The sequence below is a fragment of the Mauremys mutica genome, chromosome 7, assembly GCF_020497125.1.
Source record: "Mauremys mutica isolate MM-2020 ecotype Southern chromosome 7, ASM2049712v1, whole genome shotgun sequence".
Lineage (NCBI taxonomy): Eukaryota > Metazoa > Chordata > Testudines > Geoemydidae > Mauremys > Mauremys mutica.
In genome coordinates this window covers 103,853,000-103,869,211 of record NC_059078.1, presented here as the reverse complement: position 1 = coordinate 103,869,211, position 16,212 = coordinate 103,853,000, and positions in this window count along the sequence as shown.

Genomic DNA, 16,212 nt, shown 5'->3' with positions numbered 1-16,212 from the left:
TGGGCCTATCGAGAAAGGCTTTTGAGGAACTTAATTGAAAATATTCTTATATTTTCATTTGTGACCCATGACATTTTCATTTGTAACATCACAGATAAGTATTTTGTATTGTCAAGGTTGAATCACCAATTCCATACCACAGTGTAAAATCATTTTAGTAATGAATTGGAAACTGTTTCCTTGACACGGTTTCTATATCCTGCCATCTGTTGATCTTCCCATTACAAAATGCTGTGTTTTGCTATTAATTGGAGCATTTTGTATAAGAGCAAATAAGCCAGTGTGTTGTCACTGGATTTAATTGTTATTGTTGGAATTGGTGAATTTAATATAGTCAAGAGATTCTGATTTCATACCACTGGGGATCAGGACTAACAGCCTTGAAGTCAATGCAGCTACACCAGTGTGAGATCAGAAAGAAAGGCACAGAATATTATATTCTTTGGGGAATACTTAGGTTTCAATAAAACAGATCAGTCTGTTGGACTCTTATAAGTCTGGAACTGATTCCTGCCAGTAACGTTAAAAAACAATAAGAAAAAAAACCACCTTCTCTTCAAAGGTATGAATTTCATGGAGAGAATTTCTCTCTTAGGAAAGCAGAAAGATGAGGCTGCTAACTATAATGAATTACCGAGCACAATGAAAGAGCACTAACATCATTTCTGACAAGAATTTTGGTACAGCTCAAATGACTGGATCACATTAAAGCAGAAGGTTGATGAAATTGCATTCTTGGTTATGAATGACTTTTTAGTTTGGACTCATAATTCCATATATGAGGATCATACTTATATTTACAATAGCAAAAATGGTTTGTTTTTATTCTCTCATACTTACCCTACAGTCCATTCTACAAATCAGCATGTTGTCTGATGTATCCAAGAAGCAGAATTATCCTCATTTGGGTTTCATTAGTAAAGAAAATATGCTGAGGCTTTCACAGAAACAGCACCATAAGTATATTTTAAAATTCAATGGAAAGATACTTTATCAAATTAAATTGCCTCTGTCACTGCTTTTAAGCAGACAGTCAACCATGTTTATTGCATGTGTACAGAGTTATCATTACCCACTATTGTTGTCTTTACTTTACCACAAAATGAAGAGGTCTTCAGACTGATTCTGAATCTGGGTTAGATTATAGCCCTGATTCAGCAAGGCACTTAAGCACATGACTAATTGTAGGCACATGAATGTTCCAGTTAAAATATTAGGATTATTCATGTGCTTAAAGTTGGCACATAACTAAACCACCTTGCAGAACTGAGGCTTAAATTCTTGGGCATTTTACTAACTAGTATTCCAAACATAGTACAAGCTATTCTGCCAAAACTTTCCAGTAACATTGTTATATTAAAATAAGATTGTTGTGATATATGCTTTTACAGATTGAGCGATGCTGCAGGAATCCTAGAAATAAACCATGAACAGCTAAAAGTTACACGTGGAAGGAAGAGCTGATTGTCGTTGGCTCATTTTGGTTGTGAGTGACCTCTTGTGGCTCATCTAACCTAGCCCCCAGTCTTGGGGTAGAATTGTTTTCATTATCCCTAACCCTTTGCAGTTGCTGACATCCTCGCTCCATATATCTCCAATGATGGCAATTCCACAACTTCTTTTGTCAGCTTGTACATTGCTTAACAGTAGTTATAAAGTTTTTCCTTATTTGTAACCAAAAAGAGGATATTCAATCAATAAAAAAATGGAGCAGAAGAAAATTGCAAGAAACAAGACTGTCACATATTATAGTTAAAAATGTACAGATATTCACTACAATCATTTATCAGTTAGATACATAATTTCATAGCAAAACAAATCACAATTTGGCTCTACACATACCTACAAGAAGACACATTTAAAAACATAGAAATTATCACCGCAAAAGAGGAAGTGAATGTTTCCATTAATTAATAGAAATATGAACAATATTGTTCCCATAGAAAGACTACAGAAAGAGCGAAGAGCAGGAGACTGAAATAATATAAATGTAAGACTCAAGTATCATTGCTATCTGCTCTCTCTAGTAATACATTCTCTCAACCCAGAATGAGAGACAACAATACTTTCTCTTTAGAACACAGAATCAAACTTGAAAGAGAAATATAAAAGATGGAGGAGTATTTCTCTGTTAAAAAAAATCACCTAAAGTGGAGTATTTCAGGTCATTAATAAGACTTTCCTTTTAGTGTTTTAGTTTCCATTTCTAGCGTTGAGAATCATATAAGTCTACGCTTATGCCCACACAGCAATAAAACATTTGCAGCACTGAATCTCAGAACCTGGGTCAATTGACTTGAACTTGCAGGACTCGGGCTGCAGGGCTAAAATATTGCAGAGTAAATATGCAGGTCTCAGAGCCAGCACTTATTGCAGTGTAAATGTTCAGGCTCAGGCTAAAGTCGTGGCTTTGAGACCTACATATTTACACTGCAATTTTTTAGCCCCACAGTCCAACCTTCTCCGTCCCCAAGCCTGAGTCAGCTGACCCAGACCAGCTGCGGCTGTGCTGTGGTTCTTTAATTGCAGTTTAGACATACCCTACAATGTCTACATAAAGATCCTGACACAAGGATGGTCGTTATACCAGGCGTGATGCTGACAAGATCAAATTTCAAAAATAGTAATAGTCACAAGATATTGATGTAAATGTCTTGAGATGAGTCTATAGTTCTCTGTAACATGTGAAACACAAATGCTGGCTGAAGGAAGGATCTAGAAATTACCTGCATCCAGTTCGTGAATTCTTACAGTTGGAGTGGACAGGTACCACATGTTGACTAGAAGCTGAACATCGTGCAAGAGGGGATTATCTCTCTCCGGCTCCAGGAGGCTAGCCTGACCAGGCACAAAGCCTTTGTTTTATATTCTGAGTTTGGGAGTTCTGAACAGGGTCCTGAAGTAATGGTCTTTGAACTGTAATTCCAAATGCTTCTTCCCTGGGTCTCCATTAAAGGGCACATATTTTATTAATTTATTTTGGCTTCTCATTACCCCTGAGCTGTGCGAGAGAACTGATTGGTGCTGAGTTGGGAGTAAAGAAAGGCAGGGCTCATTCACAGTGCCACACCTTGCCACAAAGTGGCACCTAGGGCAATGTGACACTACTAACAAGATAGGGAACAAAATCCCATGTTAAAATGAGCAGTTTCAAAAGTTGATGACCTTTCCATCCTGTAAAAGTGGTGGAAATATCAGTCTTAACTAAATAATGATGGAACAAATGGGAAAAGCTGGCAGTCAAGAATGTAAGTCCAAAAAATAACTGCAACTTATATGAACTCAAAGAGCATCTTTATCACCAACACATCAATTCACAACTGTCTCCAAGCCAGTCCTAGGAGCTTTCAGCAGAATATTTTTGGAATGAACTTGCAAGTATGACTCTGAAACAATTAACTGATGTTAGTTTGAGAAGCATTGTATGGCCATCAGCAAAACGTGTCCTCCTATTAAACCCAGTATTAATCAAGCCAGGGTAAATACTGGCTGCTTCAACAATACTACTTGATCTATATCAAGGCTGCACGATGCGTAGGCAAGGTCTGTCAGTGTAACTTAAGGCATATAAAATACTATAGCATTATTATGACAAACCCAAGTAATTTGATCATACATCTCTATTTTAGAATGCATATTACAATACAATATTAATTTGTGTTATATTAGAGTATATAAGGGTGTTTTATTTGGATTAAGTACACATAATAAAAACACAACTCCTATTACTGTATATTATTAAAAATATCATTCAGTTTAACTCGATTTAGTGACTTATATTTATCACCTTTCCAAAAGAAAAACATGGCATTCAAGTCCATTGTGTCTTGTTTTTAGCATTCTTGGCTGCATAGTTTTTCTGTGTCTTTTATGTTTTAGATATAATACTTGACTTATATACCACAGTGGTAGGGTAGAACTGATCCACAAGACTACTCTCCTTTTTGACAGTCACTTCAAATTCTCTTATCTTTAACACATAACTGTTTATTTTAATTAAGCATCACCTTAGAGTGCCTTTGATTAACCATTTCAGCAAATTTACTTAGAGAATATATGATCAAGAAATAATCAGTTATATCCTTCAGTACCTTATACTCAACCTATGACTAAGCCCAGTGAAAGAAAGACTGCAAGCATTTTCACAAGAGCAAAGAACAGGAGCGCTTCAAGTTTAATTAGATATTTTAAAAGAAAAAAGAACGGATGAGAGAAAGTGTTAAAAGAAATGTTCTTACTCTATAGAGCTAGTAGACTGACTTTGTTTGAAAGAAAGAAACTAATTTAGAATTTGAAATTACTCTTAGGATTCAGTCTATGTCCTGGAGTAGAGACCATTATAGTCCTGTAGTCTCCAATTCAGGCTGTTTGGAGTAAAAATGTCTTAACACCCCAAACTAGATAGTGTGCACAGGAGGGCAGGCTAATATAGTGCCAGTTAGGACATTTTTTCCATATTAAATATAAAAAAACCTTGCAATTTATGATGGACACATTTACAGACTGGTTATTGGTGAAGTGATATTAATGGTTTTGAGCTGAAATCCTTGAACCTGACAGACTTGGAAAAAGTTATTTTTAACTACATTAAATTATGTGGAGAGAATAATGTATGACTAGGTCCCAATTGAGCAACTTGTCCTGCCTATGCAGACCCCAGTGCTCATACAAAGCTCCATTGAATTCAGTGGGGCACCATGCAACTGCACGGGTCTGTGTGCATGCGATAGAACTAGGGCCTAGGTTTCCTACCACCACAGTGTTATAAATTGTGTTGGGTGTTACAGAAACAGTTAACTATAAATAAACAGATTATAATAAAATATAACTTACACCTAACTTTTCTTCTACTTGTGTTTTCCTTTGATATGTCACGAATGTCATATCTTGTCTCTCTCTTTTTTTTTTCCTTTTTCAATTACTTCTTGGATGACTCCAATGTGTACTCGCAGGGGTTTTGTTTGTTTGTTTTTAGTTGAAGAGGGAGGAGTATTAATTGCTCCTTATTACAGTATTTTAGAGAAGTAGATGTTAACAAAAAGCAAAATGTTATGGAGCCTGAATTAAAAAAAGAGACTCCTCTCCTCTCAGGTTCCACTTCCTTAGTATTTGTGGTCTTCGGTTTTATGTAAAATCTTCCAGAAAAGAAAAACCGGGATGTCTAAAGTCAGAAATCAGCCAAACAATTCAGAACTTAAAGTACCCTTTCAGAACATCTTTATACATCATTTTTAAAAAGTGTATTTTTGTCATCCTTTGCAAACAGGTGGATGAAACTTTTGATTAAAATCAGGTATTTTTTATTTAGAGAATTTTTATTTGTCTTGCTAGTTCTTTACCTTGTTCTCATATTATAGTCTTAAATTGCTAAAAGGGACATTTTAATTAGTTTCTCAAGTGCTGGCAGAACTTAAAATTTCACATCGAGGTTTCATCAGCTAAGAAGTTTCACTATTATATTGTTCATATTTTTGTATTGTACACGTTAGGCTATATCGAATGCAGATTATTCTGAAAAAGCATTGGATGTGAAAAAACCTGTTCTTTTAAGCTTTTGAGAATATTCTGAAGAGTTTTAGACATACCTGCAATGCTGACTCAATTTTACTTTTGATAGGTCAAGACATATTGCAGGAGTCAGTCATATGTGTGACGAGAAACCCTTCTTTTCTTGGTTGTCCCAAAATTACCAACCACTTGTCTTTAGATGCAGAATGGATCTACAGGTCAGATTTACTGCAAAAACACCGACACATCTCATATCCTTCAAAACCACAGACACATCTCAAGATCCTTAGCTGCCACTTATGGCACCCACTGAATGAATAAAAGAGACAATGAAGGAGAGCTACACATATGGTTAATTATTCCCAGCAATTAAGCCTTCAGGATACAATGCAGTAAACACTAACAATTAATAAATAGCCTAAGTGCCCCAGCAGTTCTTCTCTGGCCCCATCAGAGGCTGGTTAACTCTCTGCCTGTCTCCACTTAGAGAGAGCTGTGTTTCTACTCCAGAGCAGAATGGAAACTGGCTGGGTTTCCAAACCAATCAGGATTCAGAGGGAAGGGCCATCCCCTTCACAGCCAAGCAGTTATGTGGGCTGATGACTCCACTACCACATTCCTGGCCAATCAGAGGTCTTCTAGCACATAATCTACAGGTTGTAAAACTATAAATATAGGTCCCTGAGAATTTTGCATTAGTACAAGATAGAACATTCAATGACTGTGTGAGATTAAATGCACAGAATAAGAAAATCTCATCGTATTTAACAGATTCTGAATTTAAGAGTACAAGGGAAGAGTAGAAAGATCCTAATTAGAAAGAATTTTAGCAAAATAATTGTAATATTTTTAATATTTTATTTTTTGGCCTACAGAAGCTTGTAAAACTAAAAGATACCTTACCATCAGTGACACTGAAATGAGACAGTTTATAAATATAGTTCATTACAAATTGTAATTTGAAGTTACACTAGCACAAATTTTCTAATTTGGCTTCGTGAAAAAGATTAAAGTCAATTATTTTTAAAAAATCAGGTGATCTAAATCTTCATTAACATTTGTTATTTAAATCACATTTATTCAAATCATTTCACTGTTTTTGCAATTCACTTCAAAAGATCCAGCAACAACAGCTTTTAGGGCATCTGCAGTGGTTGTATCAAGTGTATTCACATTCCATATGGTAAGGAAAATTGTTTATTTTCCCCATTTAATGATATTTTATTTGCTTATGCATATGGTATAAATTATACTTTCTCTGCCAGGGCTGCATTTTATTATAAGATGAAGTCCTCCTGACCTCATATGAAATACCAGCTCAGCTATACAGTAGGCAAAATTCAACCTAGTTGCTGGTAAGTATAGGTAGTTTTGGCCCTGATCCTACAAAGACTGATGCATTTGCTTAACTTTACACACTGAGTAGTTCAATTGAAGCCTTATTGTCTCCTTGGGCTCAGTCTATTGTTGTATCAACCTGTTGTCTCTCAAAATCAAAAGTTCTTTGGGCAGTGAAAATCTCTTTGTGCTGTGTTTGAACACTGCTAGGCACAGTGGGGCCCTTATCCTTGACTGGAGTGTGTAGGTGTTGCCAAAATACAAATAACGAATGATAAGGGGACAATGGGACTACTCATAGGCAGATAATTAATCTTGAATCTTAATTTTTTGCAGAATTGGGGCATTAGTAATATTTTCTAGAATATGATGCAACTGTTGCACCTGTTCAATACATAAAAATTACTAGAGATGAAAAAAAAGGATTGGTAATGTATATTTTGATTGCTTTCTGTTCACAAATAATCCGGGGTCAGATTACAATTTTCTCTAATGTATTCATTTTCCAGTCTGATTTACTGGAGAATTTCTGTGAGTACTTCTTGATTTGCAGGTTGTTCATGAACACTTTAATGCAAATGTTAATTGCCCAAATTTTGAAATGTGTCTTGGTGAGTAGATACATAGGCCATGTGGTATTATTTCTCTTTGTGACTGGATGAATCTAGCTCTTTGAATCTGGTTTCTTGTGAGAGTACTCATGTTTATAAAGTTCAAGATTGTGATTCCATGAATACTCTAATATTCACTTAAAATTCTGTTTCTGCAAACACCTCAGCCAGTAAATAGATCACTAGCATATTCATGGAAAGCAAACTGTAAAGGAGTGTAAACCCAGGCAAAAAAACCCAACAAACATTTATTCAAACAGGGAATTTCTTGAATAAATGGCAAATATTTTGAGAGTTGCCTCTCTCTAAAAATTACATTTAAAAATGCAGCAACAACTGCATTTGTCCACAGATGTCAGAATAAGATCATTAAAAAATCATTTTTGTTTTAGTTGAATATGTGTGTATCATACTGTAGCTCCAGCACACAAACAGTACTCTTCACACTCCACTCTGAGACTCTCCTTCATGATCCATTTCAACACACTGCTTCAGGAAGCATCATCACAAATACATTGCCCATCTGGTACAGATATCAAGCTCTTCTGCACCCAAAACACTTGGTGCTAGATAAGTTGACTTATTAGCAAATAAAGAAGATTAGCAAAAATGAACTTGGTCAGATAGGATACAAGAAATATGTTTGTTTTATTAGTTCAGAGTATGTTATCCTTCTGTTATCTTTGGGTTTGATGCCTACTGATGGCTGCTGACTACACATGATGATGAGTTCTCCAGAATTCCTAATTTACATAAACACTTCCTAGCTATTTTCTATCATTGTTACAAAATGATGTCAGTCCTCCATTCATTATTCATTACTCAACCATTCTATATTACTCCTCTGCATAATAAATTTCTGATTAAACAAAGCACATGCAGAGCTCTGTGATAAACAAAGTTGTTCTACATGCTCTGAGTTCGTGCAATCCACCTTTCTAAAGTACTTGCAGCAGGAACACATCATTCTCAGGCGAGATACCTTACAATTTACAGTAAATGCTAAACATTCAGTATGTGTTTTGCCTCCTTCTACTCACAACATGCAGTATTTATACTGTGTACACTGTGCTATGTTTTGCCATAGCAGCTGTTTTTCAAACAAGTTCATGTGCTTATTTCGATTGTAAGGTCTTTGAGGCAGGGACTGTCTCTCACTCCATACTGTGCCAAGTAGAACGGGGCTCTGATCAAAGTTAGTTTCTAGACACAGCAGTAATATAAATAAATAATAATATTAGGAGCAGGAGACTGAGTCAGAGCTCATCATTTCTATCTGTGGAGTGATCTTGGACAAATCATTTAATCCCTCTGTGTTTTAGGGCTAGTCTACACTTACCGCGCGGGTCGACGCGGTGAGTTCGACTTTCCGGAGTTCGAACTATCGCGTCTGATCTAGACGCGATAGTTCGAACTCCGGAAGCGCTAGTTCGAACTCCGGTACTCCACCTCGGCAGCTGGAGTTAGCAGAGTCGACCTTGGAGCCGCGGAGTTCGGTTCCGCGGCGTCTGGACGGGTACGTAGTTCGAACTAGGGTAGTTCGAATTCAGCTACGCTATTCACGTAGCTGAATTTGCGTACCCTAGTTCGACCCCCATTCTTAGTGTAGACCAGGCCTTAGTTTACATATTTGTAAAACATGCATAATACTACTTAATGGACTATGTACTAAGTAAGGGCATTGTCATTGCATATGTCTACACTTGGTGCTAGGGATGTGATTCCCAGATCACATAGACATGCTCACGCTAGCTCTCATTAAGCCAGTGTGCTAAAAATAGTAGTATGTCACTGTGGTAGCATGGGCCAGTCATCCTTAGTATAAACCTGCCTGTACCAAATGAGTACAGCCTTGGGGTGGCTAGCCTGTGCTATGGCTCACCTATTCTACTATTTAATACTATTCAACATGGCTACTTGTAAGGGGTTTCAGTGTCTGAGCTACGTAGTATTGCCGTGCAGCGAGAGTCTGCGATGATATTGCCCAGTGGTGAAAGTCTGTGGGGCTGGAAGTAGGGGAACCTGGGACCTCCCTGCTTGACCGGATTCCAACCCGGGGCCCTGTGATTGGCAGACTGGGTATCCAGACTGGGGCCAACCACCACCAAGTCTGCTCCCTGGGTCACTTTCTATCATGGCCTCTGCCACTCCAAAGTGACAACAGGAACTTCTTATTCACCCACAAGCAGGTGGGGTTCTCCCTGCCTGTGGTCTAGAGGCTCTTCTCCATGAATCTGGACCTGCTGTCTCTGATCTCCACAGGGCCTTCAGCAGTTTGGCAGTGGGGTCTTGTCTCGGAGGTGTGGAATTTCTGCAGCCTCTCCGCAGGAGTTAACAGTGGAGGACTGCTCCCTTCTTTTGTCTGCCCTGGCTGACTGTGAGCTGGAAGTTTGCATCCACTGTGAGCATTCCTAGCAGGTGTGCCTGGGCAGGGACTTCTGGGACCAGAGATACTTGGTTCCCTGTGTGTGGCTTATCCATCCCATAACACTACTCTCCTATTTTTAATGTGCTAGCTTGATGAGAGCTAGCAAGACTGTATCTACATGACCTGGGGATAATATCCCTAGCTCCAAGTGTAAATGTAGCCTATGTGAGATTGGTGGCAGAATCAGGCTGTAACTCTTTAATCCTCTAACTTGCTCCATACTAATCAGAATCCTTTCCAAATGATTCAGTGAAACATAGTGTCTGATTAAAAGGGTCTTGCTCTTACTCCTTTGCCCACGGGAATATGCACAGAACTGGGAGTCAGGAGGTCATGAGATCTGTGTCCACATGTTCTGTTGACTGGTGAGAAAAAAAACTTTCTGCACTTTTTAACCTTCATTTATTGAAGGCTCACACCACCCACCTAGGAGAGCTCTGTGCAAGCTCAAAAGCTTGTATCTCTCATCAACAGAAATTGGCCCAATAAATGACAGGTCTCTGATGTGACAGCATCATTCTTTATCCACTAATTAAAGCATTAAATGACTCACAATGATTGCTTCAGATATGAGCTTATTCTATCTTGAAATGGGATTCCTGATATTACACACAATTGTCAATTATTTTGAGATTTTCAGATGAAAAAGTGCTATGAATTATTATTCTTAGTGTTATTATTAATCCCATTTTGAGATAACAAAGCAAGACTTACTGAGGCAATACTATGGAGTAGTGGGTTAGTTATGCCTTGGCCTCTGAGCAGAAAGATCTCAGATACGGTTGAAATTTTTCCAGTTATTTAAAATTTCACTGAAATTTTCTCATGAAAAATTTTGAATGTATTTTGAAGAATTATTATATTTTTTTGACCAGCTCCAACCTGAATTTAGCTCTTAGATCTAACGCTTACTTAAGTCACTTAAATTCCCTGTGCCTGTGCATCTGTAAAATGGATTTTCAATTCACCTTTGTCAATGACTTTAAGATCTACAAAAGAAAATGTGGAAAGAGCTATTTTACCGATGGTAAAACTGAGATCCAGAAAGGCTGAATGGCTATGTTGACATGGAGTAAGCCTCCATGTGGAGCAGAAAGTCCTAGATTTGACTTCTGGTTTTGATGTTTGCTGTGTGACCTTGGGCAAATAATTTTACCTCCCTTTACCCTATGTGTAATAAGGGGATACTAATGCTTAACTTATTGGATTACCTCACAGGGGGGCTGTAATGATTAAAGATATATTTGAAAAGAAAAGTTCTGCTACTACTTACCATTGTTATCTGCCCAAGTGTTGTGACTTCTGCTCTTTATACAACATGGAAATATGAAGGAACCACACAGGCCCAGTGAGGTTCAAATAATCATGTTAACAAACTAGATATGTAGCGTATATATAGCATGTGTGCACACACACACACTTTGCTCTGGAAGGGTTCTGGTAGCTTCTGAAACACAGAAGAGAGTGAGGGCCACAAGAGGGCTTACAAACTATTTTGAAGGGATATTTCCCGATTTCTGTGTACTACACCGGGGTAGGAAAAATCCCTCCTTTTCTTTATTGTACATGTACTTCCTTACACAGAGCCCAATATGGGAGGGAATGATTTTTAGAGGAAGGCAAATTCAGCGGTTGGGAAGAATGACTAATATAAAGGAAAGGAAGTTTAACCATGTAACCTTAATGTTTAATTAATGTAGCTTTTTTGCAACATAGATACAGTATGAATAAAAAAAATCAAGTGATAATTAATACCTTTCTATATCTGCAGGAAATCAGCTCTGATTATGAATAAAGCGTAGGGCATAAAATAGCTAGACAAAAGTATAACTTGATATTTGTGAAGCACCAAATTTCTGTACAAATAGACTTTCAGCAATTCTAGCAAGAGCCACAATATTTATTTACTTTTGTGAGAAATGTCATCAAAAGCCTCCAGACATGCTTAGAAATGACCAATTTAATTGTTCCTTTGTGACTAGAATGTGAAGTTCACTGTAAATTAAAGACAGATTCTAGTCTCTCCTTTGAAACTACTCCAGAATAATCCATGTTTTGCTCCAGGGAATGCTAGGTCAATATATCGGGGGTGTAGATAAGGATTAACTCCATGACAGAACTTTTAGTTGATGATGATCTTATAATCTTCTGAGAGTATGGTAAAGATGTTTAACTTACTGCAAACTACCACATTCACTATTTCCTCTTTTGCCTACCTCCTGGAAAAACATTACATGTTCCTTGAGAGAAAATCATCCAAGTGTGAAGTTCTCTTCCCTGATGGATATATTTTATGTGGCCTGAGTTATAGAATAATCCTCTTGCCAGTATTTATAAATCTCTTGCGTGCCCCGTATATATGTCCAAAATGCAATAACTCAGAAGTAGAGTTCATCTCTTGCAGGAAGGATGCATTTTTAAAACACTGAAAAAGCTGTGACTTAATTCAGACTTGCAGAAAACAGCCCCCTGCACTGCAGTTCTATTACCTCTGCATTGAGATGAAGAATGGGAATTCTATCATCGGGTACAGTAAATATGAAAAAGAATACAAGATTCTATTTACACTACTTCTAAATATGCTCAGTGACTATTCTTTGCTATTGATGAAGTACAGTCCACGGATATCTGCCAGTGGTTTTACAAATGAATTAAATAAGGATAATAATCATGTCTAATTAAATTGGCTCCCTATGTTTTTAAATATAGTCATATACTTTGTTTGATCTCCAGTTCTGTTATATATTTGCTGAATGGAGGAGACTGAAAATAGGGGAAATTATCATATGTAAAATAGAGTCTAAAACCCCTTTCAGTGAAAATATTTTTCTAACAACCTTTACCACAGAATACAGTACTATATACTCTTAATTTCCTCATGGAAACTGGAGAATGCAAATTACATTTTGTTTGAAAAATTCTTGATAGTTATTGCTAATTATTATTTTATATGTATTTTACAGTGGCTGCCTTACAGTCTGAGACCCCAATCCTGCAACCAAATCTGCTAGCAGAGACCCCCGTGTCTTTGTAGAGCTCTCATGGGGCCTCAAAGGACAAGGGAGATACAATCAGGTGTACACACTTTTCAAATGCATGTGCTTTGGGACCCCATATTTACCTCTGAATTGGTTAACTGACTTTCCAGATTATCCCAGGGACTTGGATGTAGGATTGTACAATAATTTCACCTGTTCAGAAGTAGGTTGTACGACAAGGACACAACCCATAGCGTGGTGCAGTGCTGCCCAAAGAGCATCCCAGGGAAAAGAACTGGCTCAGGGATCTAGGACTCCCTCCCTGTTCTCTTTTGCTTCAGAGGATTACTAATTTTGCTGCTTCCCTATACAAGCAACAAATTATAATTCTCCCTCGTGCAGAGGCTCAGCTTTGCAGTCTTATGCATTGATGGGGTGGAGCCACAAATCTACCTACGCCCTACCCTGCCCTTTCCTAGACGCTCCAGGGGGCAATTCCAGGTGCACAATGCCTGCTTACCCCTGTGTACTGAGAGCCAAGATAAGGATAGCCCACACAATCATGTACAGGGGTTCTTACTTCCCTGCATAGGCTTGTAGTCTGATCCACAATCTAGTCTTTATTATTATTATTATAAAGTGTATATTGTTTTATAAAGGAAAGTGATGAAAGAAAGTGTAGGTCCTCTAGTTACCGGGGAAGAAGAACTAATAACAGATGACATCAAGATGGCTGAAGTGTCTAATGCCTATTTTGCTACAGTCTTCACTAAAAAGGTTAATGGTGACTTGATACTCAACACAATTAATAATTAACAATTAACAACAAGGGGAAAGGAACACAAGCCAAAATAGGGAAAGGATGGGTTAAAGAATATTTAGATAAATCAGATGTATTCAAGTTGGCAGGACCTCATGAAAATCATCCTATGGTACTTAAGGAACTAGCTGAAGCAATTGCAGAACCATTAACAATTATCTTTGAGAAGGGTGGATGGATGAGGTTCCTGAGGACTGGAGAAGGGCAAACATAGTACCTATCTTTAACAAGGGGAACAAAGAGGACCCAGGTAATTATAGACCGGTCAGCTTAACTTTGATACCGGGAAATATACTGGAACAAGTTATTAATCAACCACTTTGTGAACATCTATAGAATAAAAGGGTTATAAGGAATAGCCAGGATATATACAAATCATGCCAAACCAGCCCAGTTTCCTTCTTTGACAGGATTGACACTTATTGGACAGGGGGGAAAGCAGTGGATATGATAGATTTTGGTTTTAGTAAGACTTTTAATACAGTTGCACATGACATTCTCATAAGCAAATTAGGCAAAGGTGGTCTAGATGAAATTACTAGAAAGTGGATGCATGACCAGTTGAAAGACTACTCAAAGAATAGTTATAAATGGTTTGCTATATATCTCATGGGGTCCTGCATGGGTCCCAAACTAATTAATATTTAATAATGACTTAGATAATGGAGTGTAGAGTATGCTTATACAATTTGCAGGTGACACCAAGTTGGGAGGGGTTGCATGCACTTTGCAGGACAGGATTAGAATTCAAAACAACCTTGACAAATTGGAGAATTGGTTTGAAATCAATAAGCTTAAATGCAATTAAATAAGTGAAAAGTTTCTACACTTAGGAATGAAGTATCACATCTACAAAATGGAGAATAACTGGCTAGGTGGTATAGCACAGAAAAGGATCTGGGGGAGAAAAGAAGACTTAGAGGAATGGAATCTGATAACAGTCTTCAGATATGGTAAGCACTCTTATAAAGAGGACAAAAAATCCTCAACTGCTGGAGATGGGCACTAGATGGGAAGAGCTCTGAGTTAATACAGATAATTCTCTCTCAGGTATCTGCCTGGTGGGTCTTGTCCACAGGATCAGGGTCTAACTGATCACCATATTTGGGATCAGGAAGGAATTTTCCCCCTGGCCAGATTGGCTGAGACCCTGGGGTTTTTTTGCCTTCCTCTGCAGCATGGGGCTCAGGTCACTTGCAGGTTTAAACTAGTGTAAATGATGGATTCTCTGTAACTTGAAGTCTTTAAACCATTATTTGAGGACTTCAGTAACTCAACCAGAGGTTAGGGATCTATTTCAGGAGTGGTTGAGGTATGAATAGGAGGTCAGACTAGATTATCGTGATGGTCCTTTCTGACCTTAAAGTCTGTGAGTCTATAATTGTTCTCCATGTTCACTGAAGGTAGGAAAAGTAGTAATTGGCTTAATCAGCAGCAAGGAAGATTTAGGTGGATATTGCTAACTATAAGGGTAATTAAGCTCTGGAATAGGCTTTTAAGGGAAGTTGTGGAATCCCCATCATTGGAAGTTTTTAACTTGTTGGAAAAACATCTACCAGCAATGATCTAGGTTTACTTGGTCCTGTTTCAATGCTGGGGGCTGGTCTTGATGCCTTCTTGAGTTTCCTTACAGCTCTACATTTCTACGTTTATTATTTATTATTTGTATTGTGGTAGTGCCTACGAGCCTCTGTCGTGGACCAGGACCACACTGTACTAGCCACTGTACAAAAAACCAGAGCAAAAAGATGTTCCCTGCTACAAAGAGCTTACAATATGGATCTGTCTGTCTATATTCTTTGTCAACTGTGTGAAATATCAGAAGGTTTGAAAACTCACACTGGATACATTATTAAGTTCTACAGCCCCATAGATATCTCTGTCATTTTGTAGTCCTGTGTAACTTTCAGTGTCCAGCATGCTGACAAACTCATATTAAATTAGCAGTATCCAGTACCCATTTATCTTCATATACATGTAATATTTCATAAAACATTGTATAAAGGTTTTACATTTATAAAATACTGTCACACTGCATACTGGGAATACTATTATTGTCTATTGGCATGGTGAATCATAATGCCATGCACCTCAATCTCACTTCCCCATCTCTAAATGATGTTGAGAATAATGCGTATCTGCCAAACTCACACTGCATTGTAGGGATTCATTTAATATTTGTGCAGTATTTTGGCCATGTAAAGGGCTAATTAAATACTATGCATTATTGATCTGAGGGATTCCAATATTCTTCTTTTATATATAACTCATACCAAACAATTATATATAAAACACTGAATTATCGATCTAGGTTCCTATATATCCACATCACTGTGCTAGCTAAGTGCCTATACACTTATGAACCCAGCATAGAGGTTATCATGATTTGGTTTTAGATATTGTTTGTTGCACATAGTTATGTTATTCTCAAGGTATTTTATGGATCTACTTACCCAGGATACAAAGTTTGAACAAGTCTCTTTACTCTTTTACCCCATTACTCCCTGTGGAAAGCTGTTCTAGAACTTC